The 24,979-nt window shown below is 48.5% G+C and overlaps 1 long non-coding RNA gene across 1 annotated transcript; it reads left to right on the top strand.

Moving 5' to 3' along the window:
- The first annotated feature begins 1,754 nt into the window (after positions 1 to 1,754).
- On the top strand, positions 1,755 to 12,369 carry LOC146336431 (uncharacterized). Its single transcript, XR_014785645.1, has 3 exons — positions 1,755 to 1,853; positions 10,564 to 10,713; positions 12,191 to 12,369. It is a non-coding gene; the product is annotated as an uncharacterized LOC146336431 (long non-coding RNA).
- Positions 12,370 to 24,979: the final 12,610 nt, after the last annotated feature.

The following is a 24,979-nucleotide window of genomic DNA, read 5'->3' as shown; positions in this document are numbered from 1 at the left end:
TGTTGATATTAAGTAAAGTTCCTGTTTAAAGCTTGCAGTAGTTGTCTTCTGCCTCAGGTGTGCTCAGCCAAAATGTGCCCTGCAATGATACCTAATGGTAGCATTGCATTAGTGAGGCCTTCCCCAACCAGAAGCTCTTCAGATATGATGGACTACAGGTCCCATCATCCCTAGCCAGCATGAACCTTGGCCATCATTATTATTATTTCTTCTTCTTTTTGAGGGAATGCATAGATGTTTTTCCTGGAAACGCAAGAACTCCTTGTTGAGATAAGGCACTTGGCTTTCAGCCATATACCTGGGCGTTGTCAAGGGATGGTACAACATGCTGGTTTGATTACCTGCTTCTCAAGAACCGCCTCCTCCCACCAACAGTGAGTTTCCAGTGTTAGCCAACATAAGCAGAAGTTACTCAGATGAGCAGGAAGTAGAAACTGTATACATGGACGGCTCCGTGTGTCCGCTTATACAAATGACATGCGCATTTTATGAAACACCACAGTGTTGATTCATTTCCTATTCTCTGAGCTGTAGGAGATTCAGGAAGACTCTGCAAAGTAAATTTCCTTGGGAAGAGGCACTCATCAGAGATTCCTGGCAGCTTCAGATTAATCTCTTCATCTGAAACTGGTCATGCAGGCTTGTCTTGTTTGTTTGTGGTATATATTTCCTTGTACCCTGCTTTTCTACTATTTATATTCAGCGAACAATCTAGTTAGAAACCCTTCATAAAACACCATCGTTCCCACTCACCCCAAATCAATAAAATCTCGCAACAGAAACATGGATAAAGCTAGCATAAGAGATGCAAAAGCAGCACCAGTAAATCCATCAAAAGGAGGGTGGCCATCTGTTCTATTGGGCAGTCCTCTAATTGAAGGCATCCTCTAGTTTAGGGCTGGACAACTTGGTCAGCCTTGCTCTAGCTGAAGGACTGTCCACTCCGAATCCACTTTTAAGATAAAGAACTAAAAAAAAAGAGACTACATTGCTCAGAGAGCCTTGTTCATTGAGTAGTATATAAATATTGTAAATAAATAAGAAGTGAGGGCAGAAGGGGAGGCCTTGAAGTGACCATCCACAGGTATCAGTCATGATGGTGAGATGTGTTATATTTCTATTTAAATTCTAGCAACTGTTTCCATATTCTCTTCATATAAATTAACAAAGCCTATTTTGTTGTCTTGTCATGGGGGCAGGGTATGCATTTCCTCCTCCTTGTTGATGAATAAGTGCCCCCCCATTAAAAAAAAAAAAAACAGCTCAAGGAGCATGAAAACTCAACACATGGCTGAGATGCCTTTGGAGTGCCTGCCTAAACTCCAGAAGAGAAAGAGCCTGGTGGATCCCCCAGGTGGGGCTCTGCAGAATGTAGAGGTCACCAATGAAAAGGCTCCATCTCTCTGCTTGCTCCGCTTCGAAGGGTGATGGGATGAAAAGAAGGGTCTTTGAAGGACGCCCTTAAAGCAGCCTTCTGCAACCTGGTGCCCTCCAGAGGTCCTGAACTACAACAGCAATCAATCCCAGCCAGCATCAACCCCATTAGCCAGGAATGATGGGAGTTGTAATCCAACACATTTGGAGCGCTCAGGGTTGGGGAAGCCTCCCATAAGATGTCTTGGCCACAGGCTGGGAGAGGCTTTAAAGGTTTCACCATTTCCCAGAAAGAATCCCAACGTTCTGTACCCTGCCCCTGGCAAACAACTGTCTCACTTTTGTCCCGGTTTTTGCCTTTGGGGGGTAATAATTTACTTAGTGTGAGTTGTACCTGCCAGGCAGGTCCATCCTTTGCCGACAGCTGCGCTGGCTGGAGACCATGGGAGCTGTAGTCCGGCACATCTGGAAGGCGCCAGGTTTGGGAAGGCTTTTTTTGCCCCCCTCACCCCAAATGCCCTTTTGTTCCACATCAGTGACCACACCATTACCAGTACCCAAACGGAAAGAGACTTCCTCACTTGCTTAATGCAGCAGCATGACTCTTAAATTTCATGTAAATGCAAATTGTTTCAGGACTTGGTGTTCGGTTCGGCAGCTGCTCTGACTAAGCAGCAGGCAGGGGCATGTGAAGTGAACTGTGGCGCACGGGAAACCGAAAGCTTAGCAGAGAGGCAAGGGCAACCCTCTTTCCCCCTTCCTCCCAGTAACCCCAGCAACTTTCTCATTTCCCTTCCCCACCCCCACCCCATATCTATTGGTGCAGCCTTAGACAAGAGACCAAAATTGTGCGCAAGGGTTTGAGAGAATCCAGCTGGCATGTGCTCTTTTCCTGGGGATCTCAGTGGTCTGGAGCAGACAGTGGTGTGTGTTTTTTGCACAGGAGAGAACAGATGGTTTACTCATTGCAGCATCAGGAATAAAATCAATTCCTTTCCCCAGTTTTACTGGGATTACTTTTTGTGTGACACATGAACAGCCGAGAAGGGAAATCCTTACTTTGTACCAGATGGTTTGTGCAGTGTTTTCTGGTGCTAGCGAAGCACCTGGAAAAGTCTCAAGTTTAATGCAGTTGCAACAATGGGGTGGATTATGTGTGTGTTTAAGCAGGAATGTTCTGGACCTTCTCTCCCACATACAATCACATTGGCTGCCTGCTCCCATTCACAGAAATACAGCCATCATGTGTGTTCTGTTTAGGCCAAGAGGCAGGAGTTTAAAAAATATGATGAGCAAATAACCCCAATACCTTCAAACACACAGTGGCTGAGTTCACACAACACGACAAGCCAGAATATGGGTTGAGTGTGGGTTGGCACTGCACTGGGGGTTGTTGTTGAATCGTGGGTTGCTGTGTTATGTGAACCCAGCCACGGTAGCAAACCATAGTTTGTTAACCATGAACAACCCACCAACAAGCCATGGTTTGTTGCTGGGTTGTGAATTGTGGGTTGTTTGTGGTTAACAAACCATGCTTTGTTAGCATAGCTGGGTTCACACAACACAATGACCCATGATGCAACCACAACCCACAGTTCAACAACAACCCACACTCAACCCATACTGTGGCTTGTCTTGTTATGAGAACCAGGTCACCAAGAAGTTTTTCTCCCTCTCCCTGGGAGTCATGCAAAGAAATTGGTTTGCAATGGATTCCAGAGGGATAAAAGGGCATCCACACAACAGAGAATTCATTTGTGGGTTTTGGTGCCACAAGAAGAGCCTGCTGCCTTTGCTAGCTTTAAAGGGGGATGAGACAAATGCACGGGGGAGGAGGGGAGAGTTCTATGTATGGCTATTAGTCAAGATGGTGATGTGGAACCTCCATGTTAAGAGGTAGTCTATCACTTGCTGGGGAAGCAAACAGTGGGAGAGCCCTGCTTCAAGCCTGGCTTGTGGGCTCATAGGAACTTTATTTATTTATTTATTTATTTATTCCCAAAAATGTATAAACCGCCCTTCATCCACAAGGGATCCCAGGGTCGGTGTACACTACATTAAAAAGAAGGGAACATGTCCAAGATTTAAAAAAAACACCTTGGAGGACCAATTAAAAGAGCAACTCTTCAACCAGAAAGCCAAACAAAAACATAACAATCAATTCAGTTTTAAAAATCAATTAAATTTTAAACCATGAACCATTAAAATACTTGGGCAAAAAGCAACATTTTCATGTGGTGTCAAAAAGAAAGCAAAGCCAATGCCTATTGTATCTCTTTGGTAAATGCAGAGTGTATGGGCTGGTTCACATGATTGCAGGGGGGTTAATTAATTAATTTTATTTATTTATTTCATTTCTATACCACCCAATAGCCGAAGCTTAATAAGCCACAGTGGCTTGTTAACCACCCTGCACATGCCAGTTGCTTGCAGTCCAATTTACATAATTATCCTCACCAGGCGCAGCTTGCCATAATGTCCGAAACCGGCCAAGGTGGGTAGTTAACAAAGCACCCAGAGCCCAACGACTGTTGTAGGGTTCTGGGGTGCTTTGCTATCCACCCACCCTCGCCAGGTTTGGAGAGCAGGACAAGCCGTGCCTGGAGAGGGTGATGACGTGAATCGGTCAGCACACGCAGGGTGGCTAACCAGCTGTCATGGCTTATTAACTGCCGTGCGATCAGGCCGGGCTGGTCTGTGTCTCCCACTGATGGTATTCGGAGAAGAGTCTTCTCTGAAGTTCTTAGTGGACGGGCAGGATAGTATGGGAGGTGACCATCCTTCAGGTGTTTGGGCCCAAGCCATGTAGAGCTTTAGAGGTGAGAAGCAGCATCTTGAGTTGGACTCAGTAGCAAGTAGGGAGCCGGTTTAATTCCTTAAGCATTCGTGCGATGTGGTGCCATCACTCCTCAGTATAAGAAACTGCCGTAGACCAACTCAGACCCTTGGTCTATCTGGTTCAGTACTGTCAACACTGATTGGCTCTCTAGGATCACAGACAGACCTAGCTGGAGATGCCAGTGACTGAACCCAGGACTTCCTGCATACAAAGCAGGGGCTGTGCCACGCTACGAGAGCCCTCCCTCCCTCCCTCCCTTCCTTCCCAGAGATGTTTGGTTGGTCACCGCAGGAGGCAGGACACTTGATGATGAATCTTTGGTCTGATCAAGCAGGGCTCTTCTGATGAGCAACAGTTCCACCCACACCCCACCCATGCTCTCTCTCCCTCCCTGCTCCAGCTCTGATGGGTGTGACATTCCAAGGGCTTGAGGTAGACTCCAGCCATTAAGGAGCATTAAACTCTTGGCTTTTTGCTGGCACAGCTCTCTGCTTCTGCAGAACTATCATAATGCACCCTTTCACAATAAGCAAGGCAACCAAATGGACAACGTTGTTGTTTATTCATTAGTCGCTTCCGACTCTTCGTGACTTCATGGACCAGCCCACGCCAGAGCTTCCTGTCGGCCGTCGCCACGCCCAGCTCCCCCAAGGTCGAGCCCATCACCTCCAGAATATCATCCATCCACCTTGCCCTTGGTCGGCCCCTCTTCCTTCTGCCTTCCACTTTCCCTAGCATCAGCATCTTCTCCAGGGTATCCTGTCTTCTCATTATGTGGCCAAAGTACTGCAGTTTTGACTTTAATATCCTTCCCTCAAGTGATCAGTCTGGCTTTATTTCCTGGAGTATGGACTGGTTTGATCTTCTTGCAGTCCAAGGCACTCTCAGAATTTTCTTCCAGCACCACAGTTCAAAAGCATCTATCTTCCTTCGCTCAGCCTTCCTTATGGTCCAGCTCTCGCAGCCATAGGTTACTACGGGGAATACCATTGCTTGAACTATGCGGACCTTTGTTGTCAGTGTGATGTCTCTGCTCTTCACTGTTTTATCAAGATTTGTCATTGCTCTCCTCCCAAGAAGTAAACGTCTTCTGATGTCCTGGTTGCAGTCAGCGTCTGCAGTAATCTTTGCGCCTAGAAAGACAAAGTCTGTCACTGCCTCCACGTTTTCTCCCTCTATTTGCCAGTTCTCAATCAAGCTGGTTGCCATAATCTTGGTTTTTTTGAGGTTTAACTGCAACCCAGCTTTTGCACTTTCTTCTTGCACCTTCATCATGAGGTTCCTCAGCTCCTCCTCGCTTTCAGCCATCAAAGTGGTATCATCTGCATATCTGAGATGGTTAATGTTTCTTCCAGCGATTTTAACTCCAGCCTTGGCTTCATCAAGCCCAGCACGTCGCATGATGTGTTCTGCGTACAGGTTGAATGGGTAGGGTGAGAGTATACAACCCTGCCGTACTCCTTTCCCAATCTTAAACCAGTGCGTTGTTCCGTGGTCTGTTCTTACCGTTGCTACTTGGTCGTTACACAGATTCCTCAGGAGGCAGACAAGATGACTTGGTATCCCCATCCCACCAAGAACTTGCCACAATTTGTGATGATCCACACAGTCCAAGGCTTTAGAATAGTCCATAAAACAGAAATAGATGTTTTTCTGAAACTCCCTGGCTTTCTCCATTATCCAGCGGATATTGGCAATTTGGTCTCTAGTTCCTCTGCCTTTTCGAAACCCAGCTTGTACATCTGGCAATTCTCGTTCCATGAATTGCTGGCATCTACCTTGCAAGATCTTGAGCATGACCTTACTGGCATGTGAAATCAGTGCCACTGTTCGATAGTTTGAACATTCTTTGGTGCTTCCCTTTTTTGGTATGGGGATATAAGTGGATTTTTTCCAATCTGTTGGCCATTCTTGTGTTTTCCAAATTTGCTGGCATATGGCATGCATCACCTTGACAGCATCATCTTGCAAGATTTTGAACAGTTCAGCTGGGATACCGTCATCTCCTGCTGCCTTGTTATTAGCAATGCTTCTTAAGGCCCATTCAACCTCACTCTTCAGGATGTCTGGCTCTAGCTCACTGACCACACCGTCAAATCTATCCCCGATATTATTCTCCCCCCTATACAGATCTTCCGTATATTCTTGCCACCTTTTCTTGATCTCTTCTGCTTCTGTTAGGTCCTTGCCATCTTTGTTTTTGATCATACCCATTTTTGCCTGGAATTTACCTCCGATGTTTCTAATTTTCTGGAAGAGGTCTCTTGTCCTTCTGATTCTATTATCTTCTTCCGCTTCCACGCATTGCTTGTTTAAAAATAATTCCTGATCTCTTCTGGCTAACCTCTGGAATTCTGCATTTAATTGCGCATATCTCCCCCTATCACTGTTGCCTTTTGCTTCCCTTCTTTCTTGGGCTGCTTCCAGTGTCTCAGCAGACAGCCATCTTGCCTTCTTGGTTTTCTTTTTCTTTGGGACTTTTTTGCTGCTGCCTCCTGAACAATGTTGCGAATAGGTATGTACGAAAGTGACTTACCTTTCACGGATTATGTTGATGGTGGGGGGGGAGGCGTTCTGTCCCTCCCCCCGGAATCCTCGATAGGGGGGAGGCACTCCGTTCCTCCCCCCCGGAATCCTCGATGGCCGGCTGTGCTCCGCGGCAGTTCCGCGGAGCAGCCGGCCAGGCCCAGCCCAGCCCAGAGCCGTCCGCAGCCGGATTTCCAGCCGCGGAGGGCTCTGGGGAAAAAACAAAACAAAACTGCATACAGAAATGGCGGCGGCTACGGTTGCCGCCATTTGCGTTCCTTATTTTTGGCCGTCTGAATCTATGTAAATATTTACGTAGACTATGACAGCGAAAATAAAGGGGAATGCAAATAGCGTAGCGGGCGCTATTTGCGTCCCTTTTTGATTCACCGTTTTAGCCTACGTAAATCTTTATGTAGGCTAAAACGGCGAATCAAAAAGGGATGCAAATAGCGCCCACTATGCTATTTGCCTACATGGTTTTTTGTTTTGTTTTTTTAACCCACCCAGCCATGATAGGCAACGTAAATCTTTATGTAGCCTATCACGTCTTTTTTTTTTTTTAACAAGACTGGAAATGGCGGCAGCAGCAGCCAGTCGGAAGACCAGCTGCCGCCGCCGCCGCCGCCCGGAAGATCCACCCCAGGTAAGTCTCGTCCCAGGGGGGATCTGCGGGGGGGCAGGGGGGTGGCAGGCTGTTCTGCCACAGATTTCGGGGGGCCGAATGCACTGGCATTTGGCCTCACCGAGATCTGTGGCGGAATTCTCTGCCATCCCTAGTTGCGAACTTCTGTCCATAGTTCTTCCGGGACCCTATCTACTAAATCTAGCCCCTTAAACCTATTCTTCACCGCCACTGCATATTCATTAGGAATATTAGTGAGCTCATATCTAACTGATCTGTGGGTCTTCCCTGTTCTCTTTAGTCTGATTCTAAATTGTGCAATAAGAAGTTCGTGATCTGAACTACAATCAGCTCCAGGTCTTGTTTTTACCAACTGCATAGATGTCCGCCACCTTTGGCTACAAAGGATGTAGTCAATCTGATTTCGGTGTTGACCATCTGGTGAAGTCCATGTATAAAGTCGTCTCTTAGGTTGTTGGAAGAGAGTGTTTGTTATGCACAGTGAGTTGTCTTGGCAAAATTCTATCAGCCTATGTCCCACTTCATTTTGTCCTCCCAGACCATGCTTGCCTGTAATTCCAGGTGTCGTTTGACTACCCACCTTAGCATTCCAGTCTCCTGTAATGAAAATAACATCTTTGTTTGGCGTACTATCCAGTAGGTGCTGCAGATCCTCATAGAACTGATCTACTCCTGCTTCTTCAGCTTCTGTGGTTGGGGTGTATATTTGGATCACTGTGATGTTAAATGGCTTACCCTGAATTCGAACTGAGATCATTCTGTCATTTTTTGGATTGTATCCAAGCACTGCTTTAGCCACTTCATTATTAATTATGAAGGCTACTCCATTTCTTCTGTGGTCCTCTTGTCCACAGTAGTAGATCTGGTGGTCATTTGATGTGAAGTGGCCCATTCCAGTCCATTTCAGTTCACTGACACCCAAAATGTCTATATTTAAACTGGACATCTCCCCAATAACCACATCCAATTTGCCTTGGCTCATAGATCTTACATTCCAGGTTCCTATGGTGTGTTGATCTTTGGAACATCGGATTCGTTGTTCACCACCAGCACCATCAGCTGCTAGCCGTCCTTTTGGCTTTGAGCTAGCTGCGTCATCACATCTGGGGCTAGTTGAACTTAACCTCTGTTCCTCCCCAGTAGCATTTTGACCATCTTCCGACCTGGGAGTCCCATCTTCCAATGGTATACTGACATATCTCTGGTTGTACTGATCCATTTAGTTTTCATGGCAAGAATACTGGGGTGGGTTGCCGTTTCCTTCCCCAGGGATCGTATTTAGTCTGACCTCTCTGCCATGACCTTCCCGTCTTGGGTGTCCCTTCACGGTTTAGCTCATGACGTCATTGAGGTGCTCAAGCTCCAGCACCACGACAAGGTAACGATCTCCTTTGCTGAAGAAATGGACAATGGTATGATCTAAACACAGCTGGGGGGATACGATACTCATTAAAACCATTAATCATGCCGCCCTATACATGTTGACATCTGTGACATGATGTAGTGATTGGCCACCAACTTGGACAGCTTTAAAAGGGGATTAGGCAAATTTGTGCAGGAGGATCTGTCTATGGCTACTAGTCAGGGTGGCTATATACTGTCTCCAGTGTCAGAGGTGATATGCCTCTGAACACCAGTTGGTGGGGAACATGGGCGGGAGGGTGCTAAATTATACTCACGTTCTTCGAATGGGTTTTTCATGGGCATCTGGTTGGCCACTGTGGGAACAGAATGCTGGACAAGATAGGGCCTATCCAATAGGCGTTTGGTCTGATCCAGCAGAATTCTTCTTATGTTCTCATGTCTACTCAGTAGTAAGTCCTAATGCACTCAGTGGGACTTACTCCCAGGTAAGTTTGTTTAGGATTGCAGTCTAAATGAGTTGTCTCAGTGGAGCTGAAGTGGAACACATTAATCTAGCTGCACCAGGTTGAACTTTTCCCCGCACTGTTATACTATTATTCATATACTGCCATCAGTAATTATGATGTTTTACGGAGCGCCAGGGTTCACACAACGTGACAACCCATACTCAAGGTTGAGTATGGGTTGAGTGTGGGTTGCTGTTGAAACATGGGTTGCTGTATTGTGGGAACCCAGCTGCATTTACAAACCACCACTTGTTAACCTTGAACAACCCACAGTCTACAACCCAACAACAAACCATGGATTCTCTTCATGGGTTGTTCATGGTTAACAAACCATGGTTTGTTAGCATGGCTGGGTTCACACAACACAACAACCCATGGTTCAACAACAATGTACAGTTTAACAACAACCTGGGGGTTGGACTCGATGGCCTGTAGGCCCCTTCCAACCCCACTATTCTATGAACCTATGGTTCAACAACAACCCACACCCAATCCATATTCAGCCTTCAGTATGGGTTGTCGTGTTGTGTGAATCTAGCCAGTTAATAAGGGCCCTGGCACTTGGGTCTTCTGTGCACCTGCTTCTGGACCACTTGGAAAGGCAGGCAGCTCCAGAACTTGATTACATGGACCCTTGGAGAGGCCAGATATTCTGCAGGGGACCAACCCACCATCAGCTCCCTTCAGCTTCTGAGAAACAAGAAACTGCTGTCACAAAACAACAACAACACAGGATCAGTTTGGAGAAAAGGGCTGAACTTAACCTGTGGCCAGCAGCAGAAAGCGGGGGGACATCTCCAGGTGGGGGGACTACATCAGTGCACCGTTGGGGGCAGAGGCTTTTAACGGACACACTGACATATTTGATTGCTGCAAGCGGGCCGAAAACCAGAATGAACGGGATGCAAGTGAATTGTTTGAGAGAGGATGAAATAATTGCTGACAGGTATTGATGGTGAGATACGGTCAGCCATGTGCTGCCTGACAGGATGCCACTCTCTCTTTCTCTCTCTTTTTAACTAGCAATTGAAAAAAATAGCACCACTGCTCACTGGAACTCTAGCCTCACTTCTGGTAAATGACCTCAGTCATAACAGGATTACTAAGACCACAGGTCTTAACAACTGAAGTAAACTCATTCTGGCACTGTGGTTCCTACAAGGGATGTGAAAACAGCAGCCAGGGTTTGGTTTAGGTTAGAGGTGGTGAATTCATGGCCCATATGGTCTAACCCCCCATCCACCGACCCACCCTTTGTCACCTCCCCATGACTAGGTTTGATGACATCTTTCATCTTTTCTGGCAAGGATCCTGTGCCTTTAACAGATGTAGCAGAAGTTCAACAGATGAAGCTATCTCCATCAGTGTGTCTCCATGCCAGGAAAAGCTTTCTGTGTTGAAATCCTGCTTCCTACACAACCATTAAAGACACTGGAGCCCTGTCAGGTAGGGAAAAGGTACGTAGCAATTGTATCAGAAATGGTACCCATGCTGAAGAATGGAGATGGCACAGGATTTCACTGCTGCCTCAGCAGCGCTGTAGAGATTGCACAACTATTTTAAGTCTGCTGCAGATCAGACATTGTCAGGAGATGCTTCCTAATAAGAGCTCATGGTCCACCCGTGCCAGGTGACAGGTCTCCTTGCTTCCTCCCTTCCTTCCTCACAATATGACTCAAGTCTGTGCCTTTGGCCAAATAGAAATGTGACCAAAGTCGCACCAAAGACACCACACTGAGCGGGACTGCATGGGGAAGAGAAGATGGGTATTTGCAGCTGGGTTTGGGAAGGAATAAACACCCGCCATTCCAACACTCCCAGTTTCAGCCTGTAAATTTGAAGTGGGAAATGTTCTGTGCAGTCCTAGTAATGCTGCATTTTGCCAATGGCAAAACCTTTCCCATGAGCCCCCATTGCTACTTTGGAGCCATAAAAAGGCCAGCCAATTCACTGAAGGGCAAGTGACACGCACCATGGCCCCTTGCATTCTCTCCTGGACCTCTCAGAGTTCCAATTTAGCTGACAGGGCTCTGCGTGAACTGATGGGGCCGCTCCAGCTGACGAAAGTTAATCTACATAGTGGCAAGTGCACCGTTTTGCAATTAGGCTAATATGCTGAACGTGGAGGAGGAGGGCACTGCCATTAAGATACTCCCAGGGAAGGAAGTGGCCTCTTTATTACCGAGATCAGAATATCTATGAACCTTTCTTGGCCCCTTATGAGGTTATTGTATCACAGGTAGGCCAGGAAGAAGGACAGCTATGCCATCTGCGGTTTATACATGCACAGGAAGGGTTGGCATTCAGGGCGGGTAGAGCCTCGCCTCGCTAGGAGGAGCTAACCCCAGCTACCACACAAGCGGCTTACAGCTCAGGGGAGCAGGCTGTTTAGGGGCAGCCCTGATACAACATGCAGTCAAGGGGCATGTGGCTTGGGAATGGCATGCAGAGTCATAGGTAGCCATGTGCAAACTAAGGTTTGTGTGACCACATCCTCTGCAGTATTGCAAAGGGCCAGGGGACATGTTCCATAGCACAAGAGCTTGCACAGCACACCACAAGAGCTCAGGGTGATGAGCAGGATGGCGACATGTCTTGTCAGGATAGTCCTTGCATGGGCCGCTTTGTTGCTTGTGGTGTTCGGAAAGGAGCACAGTCATGTATTTATAATGGTCTCCTGTTCTGTCTGAAAGCCTCTGGGCAGGTAACTTGGATGGGCCTTATGAACTGCCAAAAAAAGGAAAGGAAAGGAAATTCATCACTAGAAAAGAGGACACAGATTTGCATAAAATGTCCACATGTTAATTTACATACCTAGGTGCTATTTTAGAAATCATTATTGTTATTTAAATAGAAATACAGAACATCTCGCCATAGTGTGAAAGGCTGTGACTGATGGGCAACGGTTCTTACAGTTCTTTATTTTTATATCAGATTTGGAGTGGACCTCCCTTCAGATAGAGGACCGTCCTTTGGCAACCCTTCAATAGAGGACTGTAAAAGGAGAACCGGACCACACGACAGGCAGCGCATTCCAAAATGAACAGAGTTTAGAACATAGGCACCACATTAAAGTTGCGTTTGTCGGCTGATTAAAGCAATCTTCCCTGATTAATCAACTGAGTTTTAATTAATTGGCTCCATTGCAGAAATGTGCATATGACTAAAACAAAGCTTACTCTGCCTTTAGATGAAGGATGTCCACATCACAGCAGGCACCTTCTCAGGACCATGGGAAGCTGCCTTAGGCCAAGTCAGATTCTTGGTCCATCTAGCCCAGCATTGCCAACACTGACTGGCGGCCACGGATCTCCAGGGTTTCAGAGAGGGGTCTTTCAGAGGGGCCGGGGACTGGACCTGGGACAGTCTGCATGCAAAGTGTGTTCTTCAGCGCGGAGCAACAGACCTTCACCTTTAGCAGAGGCATTCCCTCCTCTGTCACAGTGCAGGGAGGAACGCCTCTTCCAAGACGGTACTTCCAGCTGCACTTTTTATAAGTACGTACATTTAAAAAGATTAACTGGCTAAAAAAATGTCCTGCCCAGATAGTCAGGGGTGCCTTTTTCCTTGATAAAGTTGGGGAGCTCAATCGCTGCATTGGCTTGCTGTTGGTGCAGAATTATTCTGCAATGTTATTACCTGCTGGGTATTTCTCTCTTTCTTAGCAGCTGGCTTTCAAGGTGTTATTGCTGCTTATTGCTTTCGTAAACTGCCTGGAATGACACCGGAGGTGGCTGTGCTGGCTGGGAATGATGGGAGTCACTGTCCAAGACATCTGGAGGGCACCCGGTTGGGCAAGGCTGGCAGAGCAGTTTACTAGACAGTCCTGTTATGGAGTCTCCATCCAGCATTTAAGACAGCCAAGGCTGGGGGATCTCTTAGAAATCCCACCCCACAGCGCTCTGTGCATGACTTGCATAACCGGCTTCCTTGAAGTGGGACACTCTGGATGAAAAGACTGAGGAAATGCAGGGGGTTTTCTTTGGAACACTGCATTTGTGGCTGCCATGGTGGCCAGCACAAACGAACCATCTTTTGCACACTGCAAAGATGCGCCACTCTTGGAGGGTGAGGGACGCAGGAGATGTGGCTTAGTGGCCTTCCAGACTAATCACGGTCAGTTGGGCAGAAAATTAAATTGTGGCTGTCGACACCCTTTTCTTTGATAAAGGAACAGAGTGTGTTTCAGCTAGCAAGTTAAAAGGAAAGGCTCTTCCAAATGGGCCTCAAAATAGATACTCAGCAAGACTTATTGTTTGTCTTTCTAACAGCACTCTGACATTGGTGTGGTCTTGACCCCAGAATGAACTACGTGATGGACTGTGGTCATTTTCCCACATGACACTAAAAGCATGTTTTGGGCTTCTTGCTGCTGTTAATCCACATCGTACATTTGATTTAAGCGTGCCCTCTTCTGCTTTCTCTTGGACACGAATAACATTCCCTCATGCACATGAATAGCACAGGAGAGGTTCAAAGGTGCTCTGGATCTCATGCAGGAAACTGCCCTACGACTCCCAACCAGCCCATAATCCAACTGCCTTTTCCAGATGAAATGTTGGTTTCAACAAACCGACTGTTATTTATTTATTTATTTATTTATTTCATTTCTATACCGCCCAATAGCCGAAGCTCTCTGGGCGGTTCACAGACTCACTCTGCCATGCCGGGTGTTGTCACATGAGAAGAAATGGCAGATTTGCACATCCACATTTGGTCACCCCTGGTCAGCACATGGCTTGATTTCTCACGGCTTGGTTGCTGAACAGTCAGCGGAATGCCAGTGGAAGAGGCAGGACACGGGACAGCGGGAGAAGGCTCATGGCTTCATTGCCCTGCTTGTCAGCTTCCTGGAGACATCTGGAGCAGTGGGGGCTGGTGGGTCCAATGTTGGTGGGGCAGTAAATCCGCTCCGGGTTTCAGTCAGAGCCCGTCAGAACTCTAAAGGACCTCCTCTGACTGGTTCTGACTGAAACCCAGAGAGGATTCACCACTCTGTGACATCAGAGCCACCAGCCTCCACTGATCTGGAGACATTTTCCTGGGGACATCTGCGGGAAGCAAGATGCTGGACCTTTGATCTGATCCAGCAGCGATGTTCTTCTTATGTTCCGAACTGTCAGGGGTGCTGGAGCTTGAACTGGGAGCCTAGGGAGCTAACAGAGGTGATGCTGTTGCCTAGGGAGCCTTCCACAACAATGTGTGTTTCAGCCTCCTTTGGTACCAAAAGGGGATAAGGAATGTGTAACATCGTCCCCTGCGACTGGCAGGACAGTATGTCATGTCTGGATTGGCCAGGCCTGGTATAAACAGTGGACGAACGTCTCCTCCTGTATTCACCTACCCAGACATTAAGGTCATTGTCTGAAGCCTCCTCCAGATACACCCTCCAAATGAGGCAAGTTGGTGGCTACGAGAGAGAGACGGGGCCTTTTCAGTCATGGCACCCTGTTTGTGGAACACTGTCCCCAGAGAGGCTCGCCTGGTGCCTACGTTGTGGTCTTTCTGGTGCCGGGGAAGCCCTTTTCATTCTCCCAGGCATTTTCAGAACTGTTTGGGGAGCTTTTAATACTCTATTCTGCTGGTGATTTTAATGTGGTTTTATGATGTTGAAATGGTTTTATCCTTTGCGCTGGTTTTGTCTTGGCTTTATTCTGCACTGTTTTTAATTATTTTTTGTTTTGTTTTAATGTTTGCCCTTTGTTTTTCATGTATTGTACGCCGCCCAGAGAACTTTGGTTATGGAGGGGTTTAAAAGTACAGTAAATAAATAGCATAAAAATAGATGTAGCCTGCCCTTCTACCCTTTGCTTTGTCCACAGAGCAGGACCTTCTGATCACCGCGGCTGGCTCTCAGCCTCGCGTCACTTCCCTCCCCACCCCCATTCCACTTCGAGAGACGGGCTCCAGAGCCCCTCGACTTGAAATCAACCATACTTCAGGGATCGCCTCACCCTTTACCAGCTGTCACTAGACAAGCCCCCACGGTTCTGACGTTTAGACGTCTCCTTAAGACTCATCTCTTCACACAGGCTTTCCCTGATGTGTGACCCAGCCAACTATGGCTCGCACATCACACCGGGCTCGCCATGAGCTGTTTAACACACACACACACAGACCCATGAGCTGCAGCGTGTCCAGGGTGCCATTTTGAATATGCATCCCACACTCGAGGCGATGGGGGGCGGGGCTGCTGTGTCATGCAAATCTGTCCGCCATAGGTTGGCATCTTTTAACTGGGCCTCCCCCCCTCCCCCGCTGAAGAAATCCTCATTTACTAATCACATGAGATTTAGTTGCTTGCTTGCTTGCTTGCTTGCTTGCTTTAAAATTTGCCTCAGTTTGCCTGGGGAAAAGCAACCCTTCTCAAGCAAAAGCTGCCTCTGGATTGATCGGGGGCAACTTTTGAGTGGATAAGAAGTGTTCTAATTGATTAATCAATTAATCTTCTAATCAATTAATCAGTTGAATCATGTAATTAATCGATAATCTAATTAATTGATCATCTAATTAATTAATAATCCAAATGATTAATCAGTTTAAGCGCTGCTCTGCAGGCCGGTCCTGCTTGGCATGGTGAAGAAGGCTAGGCTTTTGCAAAGGCAAGTTGCAAAGGTGGGACTGAAAGGGCGTCCACCCAACTTTTGGCAGTTGCACAGAGCTCAGTTCCTAGGAACTGTTACACAACCAAAATCCGGAGGGCCTTTTCTGTGCCTACTATAATCATCGGCTGGTGGAGGATGGAGTGTTTGCGCAGCGTGCATGCTGGCTGCGATCCCAGCCCTTCTGGTGTGACTTGCGCCATGCTGGCTCGGAATGATGGGGGATTTAGTCCAGCACATCTGGAAGGCACCAAGCTGGGGAACAGAAGTGCAGCTAGGTCATTTTTGACCCTGGACCTAATGGTCGGGGGGGGGGGGGGCTTGAGATGGCCCTGTGTATTACCTCAGTTGTGAAGTCAACAACGGATATTTCTCTTTTTCCACCCTGCCCCTCCAGCCAGTGGAGGCTGGTGGCTCTGATGATGGTGGGGCGGTGAATCCGCTCCGGGTTTCAGTCAGAACCAGTCAGAACTCTAAAGGAGGTCTCCAAGGTGTGAAGCTTTAGAGTTCTGACTGGTTCTGACTGAAACCCAGAGCGCATTCACCGCCCCACTGACATCGGAGCCACCGGCCTCCACTACCCCTAACCACCGCTCTATGCTTTGAAACTAGTTCTACATTCCTGATACGTTAGAAGAAGAAATGTATTGCTGGCCAACCTTGACAGTAAAAAATATACTCCGGGCATGTGCAGTCTTGCTTCTTAAGCTCTCCTAAACCATAGCACCATCATGACTACAGGAACAAAACGGAGCTGGCTTCTGCTGCTCCCTGGGTGGTCCTTTGGGGGCCCCTCTGGGCTGGACTTTGGCCCCCTGGTCTCACCACAGAGGCACTGCTGTGCGGCCGGGGGCGCTGGCGCAGGGGAGGCCTGTCTCCACAGAGGCTTTCCCCGGGGCTTGTTGCCCCTGAAACGCTGTGCTTGGGTGAGGCCACCCCAGAGCGAAGAGCCGGGGACTTAGGAGGCGAGCAGACTGAACTGCTGGTAGCACACAGGGATGTGGGAAGTGAAATGACCTGAAGGGTACGTCACGCTTGCCAGTTTAGTCGCTCTCTGTTGTTGTGGGACAAAGGGCAGGAAGCCAGCAAATCAGTCTCTTTATTTTTATATCCCATCCATCCTCTAAGGAGCTCAGGGGCAGCAAATGCGGTATCCTTTCTCTCCTCACCATGGGGAGGTGTAAGGCAGGGGTGGGTGAGACAGGCGTGGGGACTGGGCCAGCCCCAGTAACCAGTGAGGTTTGAAGTTACTGGCGCTGGTCCAGGCCCCATGCCAGGGATTCAAACTCCCGTTCACTGTCTGGGTCTGAGCTGGTGGGGAATGAGCAGGAAAGAGATCTTGGGGTCATGGTGGAGAGCTCAGTGAAAGCACTCAGCCACTGAAAATGGCGAATTCCGGTTTACAGCAAGGGATCAAAAAATAAAAGTGCCCATTTTATTTGTTTCTTTGTTTCTTTCTTTCTTTGTTTGTTTATTTGAAACATTTGTATCCCGCCCTATATCATTAAGATCTCAGGGCAGCGTACAGATAAAAAAATTTAAGCAGTATAATACAATAAATAATGTAAACACCTAAAAACATATTAAACCATTAAACAAGCTAATACCAATTAAAATCTAAAACAATAAAACAGTTAAAACAGTGTGCTACTTTAGGGAATGCATTTAGCCTTCAAAGGCTTTGATAAAAAGCCATGTTTTTACTTTGCGCCAAAATGAGACTAACGTCTGCACCAATTGGGCCTCCAAGAGGAGGGCATTCCACAACCAGGGTGCCACAGCAGAAAAGGCCCTCTCACACGTCCAACCACAGTGCTTGCACTGGTGGGTCGCAGAGGAGGGCCCCTCCAACAGATCTCAGTCCTCGGGCAGGCATATATAGGGAGAGGCGCTCCCTCAAATATCGAGGTCTCAAGCCCTTTAGGGCTTTAAATGTCATCACCAGCACCTTGAATTCCGACTGGAAGTGTATTGGCAGCCAGTGCAATCCCTTTAAAACTGGTGTTATATGATTTTTATAAGATGTTCCAGTCAGAAGTCTACCTGCTGCATTTTGCACTAGCTGCAAATTCCAAGTCGTCTTCAAGGGCAGCCCCAAGTAAAGTGCATTGCTGTAGTCTAATCAGGAAGTTACCAGCGCATGTACTACTGTGGCTAGGTTATCCCTGTCCAGGAAAGGCTGTAGCTTGTGGTTCTGCCGAAGCTGGGCCCAAGTACTCCAGGCCACAGAGTCCGCCTGGGGCTCCAGTGACAGGGATGGATCTAGGAGTACTCCCAAGCTACGCACCTGCTCCTTCAGGGGGAGTGCAACCCCGTCCAGGACAGGTTGCTTACTCAATTCCTGGACTCGGGATCCACAGTATTGTGCTGCCTTTACAATATTCCCTTTGCCTCTCTAAGCTCTCTCCATTTGAGTGCCGTTCTTGAGCTGTGATGGGCATCCAGGACACGTTAGGGAGCTGAGGGCAAGGAAGCAAGAGGGAAGACGATTCGAATTCAGGTGGAGCGCAGCTGAGAGCTCATTCTCGAGCCCACTTTGTGGTGGTGAGGGCGGCAAGGAGAGAGTTCTTTTCTGACACCACTGCATCTTCTCAGTGTCGTCCAGCAGAGCTTTCTGAGTGGTTCGTGGCCTGCTCCACTCTGGGCCAGGGAGAGAGATGGTGGGAGCCCTTGGTAGCATGCTGTCAGAGTTTGTGAGGCTCTTCAAAGATAAGAGTCGCTTGTGCCCATCACGACTTGGACTCCACAGTTAATGGAGTCCCATCAGTGGAGGTATCCAGGTCCAGTTTTATTGCATGACTTTCAGTTGCTGAGGCCTGAGGATGCCAGGAAATCCAGCCCTTTTGGAGCTCACCAGATTTCCATGGCACCCCCAATGTGGCTTGCATTTGCGAGCCAAACCATGGGCTTTTCCCCAAAATCCAGGAACTTTTGGGGGGGGGGGTATTTGCATAAAAAGGCATTTGTGCAAACTGCAGCTTCAATTTGTGCAAATTATGCAAATTACAGCCCCAATTTGCACAAATTACACAAATTATGGCCGCAATTTGCGTAACTGCGGAATTTGCAGCCACAATTTACGTAATTAGCCCAAGTTACAGCCATAATTTGTGTAATCAGTGCAAACTGTGACAGTAATTTGCGCAAATGGCTTTTTACACTTTTTTTTTTTAATGAAACTCTGCGACCTGGCCTGACTCGATGCAGATCGAGTTGGGGAAACGAGGCAAAGTCCAGGGGGCCGATCTGATGAAAGCTCAGCGAGCTTCACCCGCAGACAGATTCCCCCAACATCCCCAAAGCAGACAAGGTGCTTGGCCAAGTCTGGCTGACCACCTATGCGCTTGCACCTTGCCCTTCATGGCTTACCATATCTAATAGGGAGGGGTTGTCCGGCTGGGTCCAGGAGCTTGTAAGATCCTCCTTGAGAGAGGGGGTGGTACCAGCCTCTTTAAAGGAGAGGGTAATTAGGCCACTCCTGAAAAAGCCTAATGCAGAAGATGTTAACAACTATAGGCCAATTGCCAACATCCACTTCCTGGGTAAGGTACTGGAGTATGTGGATGCGGGACCACTCCAGACACTCCTGAATGAAAATGATGGTCTGGATCCATTTCAATTGGGCTTCAGGCCTGATTTTGGAATGGAAACTGCCTCGCTTGCCCTGTGGAATGACCATTGCCAAGAGAGGGTCAGGGGCGGTATGAACCTGTTGGTCGCCTTGGTCCTCTTGGGTAGCTTTGGATGCCACTGGCCACAGTATCCCTTTGAATAAGCTCTCTGGGTTGGGAGTTGGAGGTGCTGGGCTGTGGTGGTTCCGCTCCTGCTTGGGTGGCTGATTCCAGGTGGTGGTGCGGGGGGATTTTTCCTCTGTCCCTTGGCAGTTACGCTGTGAGGTTCCACCCACTGTTCAACATCTACATGAAACCACTGGGGGAGTTTCACTGAAAATAGGGACGGAGGCGTCGCCAATATGCAAATGACACCCAGCTCTATCCTTTTCAGCGAGGCCAGGTGAAGCAGTGGGTGTTCTCAATCAGCACTGGGTGCAGTTATGTACTGGACGAGGACCAATCAAGCCAGAGCAGATGGAGGTTCTGTTCATGAGTGGCTCATCTGCCCAGCTGAGTGGTGTTCAGCCTGGTCCAGAAGGGGTCACGCCCCCTCTAAAGCAGGGGTGGACGATGTATGGCCTACCGTGAGCATCATCCGTCACCATGGGGTGTGCTGGCTCGGCCTGATAGGAGTTGTAGGGCCAAATCCTCTGGCGGGCCACAAATTGCCCACCCTTGCCCTAAAGGATTGGGCCCATAATTTGGGGGTGTCCTTGGATCCAGCACTGTCACTGGAGGCACAGTGGCACGGTGGCCTCGGTGGCACGGAGCACCCTTTTCCAGTTTAGGCTGATACACCAACGATGACCCTGTCTGGACAGAGATGGCCACAGTTATCCACGTTCTGGTAAGCTCGTTTGGATTACTGCAAGGCATTATATGTGGGGCTGCCCTTGAAAACGACCCGGAAACTTCAGCTGATTGAAAACAAGGCAGCAAGATTGTTAACAGGGACCATGTTCTGCCATTGCGTTGTGATCTGCACCAGCTTCCTGTCTGTTTCCAGGCTCAATTCAAAGTGCTGGTTTTAACCCTCAGTGCCAGATCTAGCCCACCTGGGGTCCAAATGGCCACACCTGTTTCCCTGGCCCCACCCCTTTCCCCCCTGACTGCCACTCATTTGGTGGTGTCCTGGCTTTGGCACAGTTTTCCCCCCATTCTGAAAGGTTAGCATTCCTCTCTAAGGCTTTGTTACTAGCATGAAGAATTTTAGGCTAAAATATACAGGTATCTTTGGTATTCTGGACCTGCCCCTTTGCCTTGGGCTTGGGCCCCGCCCATCCCTGGAATGCAGCCCCCGAGAGCTTCCCCCAAACCAAATTTGGCCCGTGGGCTAAAAGGGGTTTGACACCCCTGTTTTAAATAAATACATCTGCTTGGCCCACTGTCGGACACAGATGCTGGATGAGATAAACCTTTGGATGGATACAGCAGGGTTCTTCTGATGTACTTAACCCTCTGGGTCCCTCTGGCAGAGCCCGGCCTTCCCTCCAGCACCCCACATGAAGCAGAGACATGACATGTTTTTTAAAGAAGTGATCACTGCAGTACTCGAGCAGCTTCAAGCTGCATGACCTGAAGGTGCAGCCGAAAACAGTGTGGAAATGGGTGCAGACAGCTGCTGCCAAGCTGCAGGCTGGGACTAGATTGCTGGAGGGCAAGACTCAACCTGCACTGCTTCTGGGTATGATTCCAGGGGCACGTTCTTACCGATAAAGGCCTGAGTAGCGTGGGGCCTCCGTGCCTGAAGAGGCACCTTCACCACTACATAAACCAGCCTTCCCCAACTTGAGGCCCTCCAGAGGTGCTTGGACTACAACTCCCAGTATCCTCCAGCCAGCATAGTCCAAGACATCTGGAGGGCCCCAGGTGGGGGGAAGGCTGCTATACACATTTCAGGCTGCTAGATGTGACCGTGGAGGTACCAAAGGTGTTGCAAACGTTGGACACTTCTACAGGCTAGAAGCAACCTGATTTCTGGTGAACTTAGCCAGTGCTTCTTGAGAAATTGCAGAAAACAGGAAAGAGACAGACAGAACCTGCAGATGGAACAAACACATCTGTGTTCTTAGGAACTGCTTATTGTTAGGAACTCAGAATAACTCTGTTATTGGCCATTGCGGAGGGCTCCCAAAGAGGTGGGCAGTGCCAAATGAAATTAAAAAACCTCCCACAGATTCTGCACTCCGGCTAAATTTTGCTAATTGAATATATTTGCATGCGTTCTCTGTTTTGCATAATCAACTTGGTGTTTTGTTTTGTTTCTCCCCCCCCCCAAGTTTGTTTTCCCCTTGCCTTTGGGGCAAGGAAGGCAGCAGAACCAGGTGGGAAGAGGAAAAGAGAGAGAGAGAGAGAGGGTGGAGGAGTGATGCTGAGCGCCACTTCTGTGCTTGCTGGGTACCATGCTGCAATGCATTATATCTGGGGCTGCTTTTGAAGATGGTCCCAAACTGACCGAATACGGGCTCTGAGAGTACTAACTGGGGCTGGGCATTCACTTGTGACCGGGGAGTTGAACCTCCTTCAGCCTGAGGGTTGACTCGAGACCCGTTTCGGAGAAGCTCTCAGTGGCTGCATTCCAGCGGTGGATCGGGCCAAAGGGGCTGGGCCAAAAATCCCAAACATATTAGCCTATCTTAGTGTAAAGCTCTTACTGCCCAGTAGCTCAGCCTTAGGAGAGACATTCAAACCTTTTAGAACTGGGGTGGTGCAAAGGCCAGATAGCTATCAAGTGATAAGAGGGAAGGGGTGGGGCCAGGGAAAGGGGTCGTGGCCATCTTGGCCCCCGCCCCTCGCCTTCCATCCCGCCCACCACTGGAATGTGGCCCCCGAGAGCTTCTCTGAAGCTGAGTTTGGGCCTCGGGCAGAAAGAGGTTCGGCAGCCTTGCCCTAAATGATGTTGTCCGGACGCTTAAGTGAGTGACTGAAGGCTCCGGACTTTACTTTGCACAGGCAGAGGCCTCCCTGCTGCATCAGCAGAAAGTTGTGCTGCCTTCATAAGAACATAAGAAGACCATCAGAAGAGCCCTGCTGGATCAGACCAAGGTCCATCTAGTCCAGCATTCTGTTCACACAGCGGCCAGCCAGATGCCCACGGGAAACCCACAAGCAGGGCATGAGTGCAACAGCACCCCCCACCCCCTCATGTCCCCCAGCAACTGGTGTGCATAGGCTCACTGCCTCTGGTACTGGAGGTAGCACACGGTCATCAAGACTAGTAGCCATTGATAGCCTTCTCCTCCAGGGATTTGTCCAACTCCCTTTTAAAGCCATCCAAATGGGTGGCCGTCACTACATCCTGTGGTAGCGAATCCCATAGTCTAACTATGCGCTGTGTGAAGCGGTCCTTCCTTTTCTCTGTCCTGAATCTCCCCCCAGTCAGCTTCACAGGATGACCCCAGGTTGGCCCACCTGCACAGTTCCACAGACAGCGTGGCCAGGACGGGGTGTCCCAGGGACACCAGGCTGGAGCTGCATAGTTCATTTCCTCCCTTTGGTTTTAGTGAGAGCGGAGAGGGGTTTTAAAAAACAAAAACATCCTGGTAAAAAATAAACCTCCCTGCCCCTGGGTGCTGAAAGGCAGCAGGTCTCTAGATGTGGATGTGGCTCCACCACGGATTTTCCACTCTCCCCAGTGCCTGGGATTTGTTTGTCCTTTGCTCTTGTTTTTCAGTGACTGGGGTTTTTGGTCATTTGCTATTGGAATCAGTTAATTAATCCACATGCTGCTATTTGGTCATTTGTTAATGGAATTAATGTGTTTTTCTCCTTTAGTAGGTCGCTCAGAGAATAATTGTTATCAGGCAACTGAGAAATATAATGAGTACATTAATAATAAAGTAACCGTGGTGGTGGATCAAGGACACAGATGCATGCGTGCGCACAGAGCCTTCAGTGCTCAGCCTCCCTCTGGCTTTAGAAGACCGTATCCAGCACAAAGGACACTTCTAGGCTGTTTGGGGGTGTGTGTTTTTAGCACTACCCAGTCATTGCTAGATGCAGAATTGGAGCTGACTTTCCACACTTCTTTGGATATAGCCCACTTTTGGCAGGGGTGCATAAGTCCTCTATGTTCTGACTACAATTGCAGGCATGACATACAGTGTGCGTGGGCAAGTGGCAATGCACCAAAGTATGTCTCTTGCAAAGTTCACAGCCAGTCTCCACCAAAACCCAAGGGACACTCCAATCTTTATCTCCTCAAATCTTGCCTGAGTTTGCTTTTATTCTCCCCCTCCCCTTTTACCTTCGTATGTTGTTATTTTGTTGCATTGATTGCATTTTAACAAAGGGATGACTTTTTGTTTTGTATGCTTTTGTAAGGTGTCTCTCTCTTTATCTATCTATCATCTATCTATCTATCTATCTATCTATCTATCTATCTATCTATCTATCTAATCATCTATCTAATCTTGGACCGGCTGTGTTGCAAGCGCTCTGCCACTTAACTTTGTCCCTCTGAAATGGCCGGCCTGCCGTGGTGGTGCTGTTATCGTTCGTGGGGCGCGCCTTCAGATCTGCGCTCACACAACAGCAGCTTCTTTAACCTGCAAACCCACATCCTGCCCTTGTAGACTATTGTGGAAACGGCCCCACAAAATGCAGGTGCAATCCGCTTGTTATACAGTGCGGGGGATCCCTCGCTCATGTGACTCCCAAACTGAAATCTCTTGTCCTGGTTGATTCGTCATTATTTGTTCACTTTGGTGGACCTGGACAGTTGGAAACTCAGTAATTACATGGAAGAGCAGCTGTACAGAACCAGTACCCCATCTGGCTCAGTGGCTGGGGGGGCCATTTCAGAGACTTCCACCAGGTGGATGTAACATGGAGCAGCTACCCTGTGGCAGTGTATGTAGTGGTTAGAGTGCTGTACTGGGGAGTCCTGGGTTCTAGTCTCCACTTGGCCATGAAGCTGAGTGACGTTAGGCCAGTCACTGACTCTCAGCCTAACCTACCTCACAGGGTTGTTGTGAGGATAAAATGGAGAGGAGGGGGACCATGTGAGCCACCTTCAGTTCCTTGCAAAAGGAAAAAAGACAGGATATAAATGAATGAATGAATGACTAAATAAGTAACCCTTGGCAGGGAGTTTTGTTTACACGTGGGACTGGACAGACTGCCCCATTTGGACCTGGGAAAGCATTTTCCTCCCTGGTTTTCAGCTGGTTGGGGTGTTTGTGGAGGAGGTCCCTTTTCTATATATCTTGACTCTGCTGGAGCTTTCCCGCCCTGGCAGATTCATGGCCAACTGGCTGGTTATGTGGCACGGCCATTGGATGGCTAGCCAAGGATCGGAAAAGGACCTCCTGGTCCCCGCCGAGCCTCCAGTGAACTGTGTAACCAGCCCTCTCAGCACTGACATGACTGGACACGGGATGGTGGAGATCCACACAGCAAACACAAATGAACTTCACTTCAAAGGGCTGCTGTTGGGAGTTGTTAGCATTTTGTAGGAACAGAAGTGTGCTGTGTTGCTTCTGAGGGTGGGTCTTACGGGATTTGAT

Source organism: Heloderma suspectum, chromosome 12 (genome assembly GCF_057233095.1).
Source record: "Heloderma suspectum isolate Gila_16-S chromosome 12, 16-S_ref, whole genome shotgun sequence".
Classification (NCBI taxonomy): Eukaryota; Metazoa; Chordata; class Lepidosauria; order Squamata; family Helodermatidae; genus Heloderma; species Heloderma suspectum.
Note: the sequence above shows the minus strand (reverse complement) of the source record. Positions and strands in the feature narration are given on the sequence as shown.